Here is a 4,982-nt window from a genome sequence, read left to right on the forward strand (position 1 = left end):
GGCATAGAGACCGCATGCGGCTTCAGGAGGAGGACTTGGTGCCTGAAGTGCTGCGGACGATGCTCAGGGTCTTGACTGGTGATCCTTCCCCAGGTAGCCTTCGGAGTAATGGTGTCCTCTTGTATCTTTGCTCTGGCAGGGCCGATCTTGTGAGGCAGATGCCCAGCTTCGACGAGTAGGGGTTGCGCCCGGCTGGCTGCACAGGGCCCCGTGAGACCCAGCCGCCGTGGTGGCTCCCCCTGCTGCCCACAACGGTCCTTCCTTGGGCGACAGGGCGGGGAGACGAGAACCGGCGGGAGTTGAGGCGACCGATGTCGAGGTGCCGACGCCGCGAGAAGCCTCGAAGGCGGCGTCTCCCGAGGCCCGCCCTGGAGCGGCGGTAGGTGCGGAGTCGCTGCCTATGGTTCCTGAGGCCGGGGCTCCCGAGGCCCCAGCCGTTCCTCGCGAGGCAACGCCTGACGGCGCCTCCCAGGCTGGCTCCTCTAGCGCTGATCATCTTGACGCTTCTTCCGCACCAGAGGCTGACCCCTGCGCTGAGCGCTTAGGTCGGTTCCATGTAGACTTCGAGACCCTCCGCAAGAGAAAGGAGGCCTTGGGTGGCATCGACCTCCCTTGGCGTTTGTTGAAGCGCAGGAAGTACTTTGCCATGGATGAGTAAGTCTTCTTCTTTCTTCGCTCATTTACTTTGCTATCCCTGCGACTGGTTGCGGCCCTTTCAGGCCCTGCCCTGCGAAACTCATCGAGTCAGCCCGGGAGTCATCCCCCCAAGCTTTGCCTTCTCCGCTGGCCCTGGGCTCGCCGAGCTCAAGCGGCACCCCTGCTGCCAGACCGGTTGGTGGAGTGGTCCGTTCCATAGGGCACCTCGAGCCTGTGCGCCCGCTGTCCTTTCTTCCTGAGTCCTCCTGGGGCACATCCGGCTTGCCCCGCGTGCCTCCTCTGATCATAGATGGTAAATGGCTGAAGTCTGTCTTTGGCTCCTCCTCCGTGGGTGGACCGACACCAGGCCGGATTCCCAGAGAGGTCCGTTCAGCGATGGCAAGGGCGCCAGCCCCCAGCTCCGCGCCGGGAGGGGGCTTGCCGCCTCGGGGCCCTCCGCATGCTCCGGTGGAAGAGGGTGATGCGGATGATATTCTCATGCGCACCCGGGAGCGACGCGCCCTTCGCAAAGAGTTCCTCCAGAGGGCGGCGGATGCGGTGAGCCAGATCGGGGCAGAGCTTGGTGACGAGGATGCGCGCCTCGAGGCCAAAGGCTTGCACCTTGCTGAGGAGAGGCGCAAACTAAAGGTAGCCATCGCCCTCGCGCATTACCAACGTGATCTCAAAAACGCGAAGGCTGAAGCGTCGCTGGCAGCTTCGCGGGAGGCCTGCTCCCAGGCCGTCGAGGAGGCTCGGGAAGCAGACCGACGGTGCAAGGATGCGGAGGAGCGCGCATGGGAGCTCCAGGCCTAGAGCAACAAGTGGAACTACACCAGGCGGCCCTTGAGTCGATGGAGGGGGCCCCTGTTGACCGGGTGGAGCTTCTGAAGTGCGAGGAGGCGCTGATGTTGGAGGCTGCCGAGCGCAACCTTGATCTTGAGCGGTTGGAGACGAGGGAGCGCCTCGTGGCTCGGGCGGAGGATGACATTGCCGCGCGCAAAGCCCAGGCCCAGGAAGAAGTCGATCGCCGCGTGGTGGAAGCTCGCTCGGCCTTCGAGCGCGAATACGAGACGAGGTTGGGGCTGATCAAGGCCGAGGCTGAGGGCAGGACCTTAGCCCTCAGGGACAGACTGGCCGAAGTGACGCGGCGTGCGGACTCCTTCGCAGCCACCCTCAGCGCAGCACAGGCGGAGCTGTCCTCTTCCCGGGCCGAGCAGCTTCTTCTCCAACAGAGGGTTGATGACGCTGAGGCCGTCGCGTAGCGAAATGAGGACGAGATCCGTCGGCGGCGGGTTCTGGAGCATGAGCATGCCCCCATGCTTCAAACGCTCAGAGAAAGGGCCAACACAGCTTTGGGCAACATCTGCGAGGTTGTCGCTAAGGAGCCGCACGAGGTCAACTACGCCGGCAACCTCCAGTTTTTCGCCGATGTGGTGACGCTTCTGGAGAACCGCTCCGAAAGGTCCCGTTGGCTTGTCGAAGAGAGGAGCCGAGCCTTGCTCGGGCGTGCATTCTCCCGCATCTTCAGCTATCTACTGGGCAGGGACCCCCACTTCGACTTTGACACTGCCATCGCACCCGTGCCCATAGCCGTCCGGGGCGACCTGGTGCGATGGGTGGAGGACAATGTGGACGCCCTCGTCAGGGCCTTTGTGTCTGATGATGACGGCGTGGTCGTGGCCGCCAATGAAGGCGGTGTTGTGGACGAGCCTGGCGCTGACGGAGATGCTGGCGGCGGCGGTGGCAATGTCAATGATGCCAATGATGCCTCCGAGGATGCCCAAGAAGACGCGGTGAGTGATATGTCCGACTGACCGCATGTCACTGTTGTTTATCCTGCACGAAGAAGGTTCGGGCTTGGCCCTGAAGAATATAAGAGCATTTTGGGAGGGGAAGCCCCTCATGTAAAGGTTTGCAATTAGTACCCTTGTAAGTATAACATTGCGTGTGAACTTAGCCGCTGGCCCAGTGACGAGTCAGCTGACTTGTGTACCTTCCGACCCCAACGAGTCCTGAGTGGGCCTGCGAGGGCCGCTGTACCTCGGGTGTCGCCTGATTAACTTGTAGATTCCGCGATGAGGACCTCCGGAAAGGGTGCGGCAACAGCGGTCCTGGCTGTAAAACGTGCCTGGCCCGGCCCGGCTCGCGAGGGGGGGCAGCCGACGCTAACTTTGGATGCAAAGCCAAAACCAGAACGCGAGAGATTGCTCGAACGATACTAAACACCCCTTCCCCCAAACACACACAAGCATCGAGCTCAAACCCAACTTAAATCCAAATCGAAGAACTTTGTCAACAAGGAAAGGCAAAAGCAAAAGGCCGCGTCCGGCACCTAGTCTAGTCTTCGACATCTTCTCACCAGCGCGGAGCTAAGTGCTGCCACTGGGCGTGGGCGGGAGCCCCCGAGGCCCGAGGGCGGCTCTCCGGAGACTCCGGGGCGTGTACAGCCCCACTCATTATTACGTGAGAGTCACAGGCGGCGAGCTTCACAGGCACTGGGCCTTCTTCACAGGTATCGGCCTTGCTTCATATCGCCGGACGAGGGCCCCGCCTTGCGCCTCACTCTGCCGCCATCAACGACGACCGGAAACCAAGGACGACGCCAATGGGGCAGAGCGGTTGCCAGCGGTTCCCCCGACGACCACGGGTCCCCTGCCGGGGGCAGGCCCTGGGGCACCTCCCCGGCAGAGGGCCTACCTCCTGAGAACGCCTTGCTCCGACCACCGCAGGGACGAACCCGAATCTCGGCCCCTCTCCTGCAGCCCCTTGCGCCCTCCTCCTGAGGGGTATGAGGCTGCAGAATTGGGGCAGCCACCTGCTGCGGCGACCTGTATCTCCTGCGACCCATGGTTAGCATAAGCTTGCTCCTGAGTGATGAATGGTACCCGATAGTTGCCGCCCCCGGTGTGGTTGTCGAGGCTCTCCTGGGTTCCCAAAAGAGCTCAGCTCCTGGCGTCTCCTCGCCCCAGCCTGGCCCGAGGAATGAGCCATGATCTTCTTCCAGTGCGTACCCCTGATCCACCATGCGGGGCACATAAGCTTCTGGGGCCACCGCCCCGTGCGGCTCGCCGTAGCGCCCCGCATGCCACGCATCCTGGCTTGGAGCGCCGTCTTGGGGGTGAAGGCGCGGCGGTCCGCCGAAGCCGAAGGCCGCGGCGTGCACCCCTTCGCTGGCCTGAGAAGAGGCCGGCGTGACCTGTCGCCCGGTGCCGGCAAAGGCGTTGACGCTGAACGGGCCCTGGAGTCCGCTGGAAGTTGCGTGCATGCGCACGACGCTACCAGACGGCCCGCCTGGGGTCTGGGGTGGCAGCTGGACGCAGAAAGGAGGTGTTCCCGAGGCGGCGGCGTCCAGGAGCTCGGCTACTCGCTCCAGCAACACGTCCCGGCCGCCCTCCAGCAGCCGGCACCGTAGCAGCTCTCGGGCCACCGTGAGCGCGGCCCTGGAGTTCGCTTGCTCCCATCAGGTGTACGGCGCCGTGGCTGCGGCATGGTTTGAGGCCCTTGCCGCGGCCCGCACCTGCCGTGGTGTGAGGGCAGGCGGCGTCTGATACGTCTCCAGCGTATCTATAATTTTTGATTGCTCCATGCTATATTATCTACTGTTTTGAATGTTTATGGGCTTTATTATACACTTTTATATCATTTTTGGGACTAACCTATTAACCCAGAGCCTAGTGCCAGTTTCTGTTTTTACCCTGTTTTAGGGTTTCGAAGAAAAGGAAAATCAAACGGAGTCCAATTCACCTGAAACTTCACGGAACTCATTTTTGGAAGGAAAGAAGCCCAGAAGACTTCGAGTGCACATCGGGGGACCTGTGAGGAGGTCACGAGGCAGGGGGGAGCCCCCCTGGGCGTGCCCTCCACCCTCGTGAGCCCCTCGTGGCCCCCCTGACGTACTTCTTCCGCCTATATATCTCCATATACCCTAAAAACATCCGAGAGCACAATAGATCAGGAGTTCCGCCGCCATAAGCCTCCGTAGCCACCGAAAACCAATCTAGACCCGTTCCAGCACCCTGCCGGAGGGGCAATCCCTCTCCGGTGGCCATCTTCATCATCCCGGTGCTCTCCGTGACGAGGAGGGAGTAGTTCTCCCTTGGGGCTGAGGGTATGTACCAGTAGCTATGTGTTTGATCTCTCTCTCTCTCGTGTTCTTGATTTGGCATGATCTTGATGTATCACGAGCTTTGCTATTATAGTTGGATCTTATGTTTCTCCTCCCCCTCTTCTCTCTTGTAATGAATTGAGTTTCCCCTTTGAAGTAATATTATCGGATTGAGTCTTTAAAGATTTGAGAACACTTGATGTATGTCTTGCCATGGATATCTGTGGTGACAATGGGATAT

The 4,982-nt window shown here is 60.9% G+C and overlaps 1 pseudogene; it reads left to right on the top strand.

The window, feature by feature from the left end:
- The first annotated feature begins 1,032 nt into the window (after positions 1 to 1,032).
- On the top strand, positions 1,033 to 2,226 carry LOC147964015 (uncharacterized; annotated as a pseudogene).
- The last annotated feature ends 2,756 nt before the right edge of the window (positions 2,227 to 4,982 follow it).

The sequence above is a fragment of the Triticum urartu genome, chromosome 6A (genome assembly GCF_056163025.1).
Source record: "Triticum urartu cultivar PI428250 chromosome 6A, HENAU_Tu73, whole genome shotgun sequence".
Classification (NCBI taxonomy): Eukaryota; Viridiplantae; Streptophyta; class Magnoliopsida; order Poales; family Poaceae; genus Triticum; species Triticum urartu.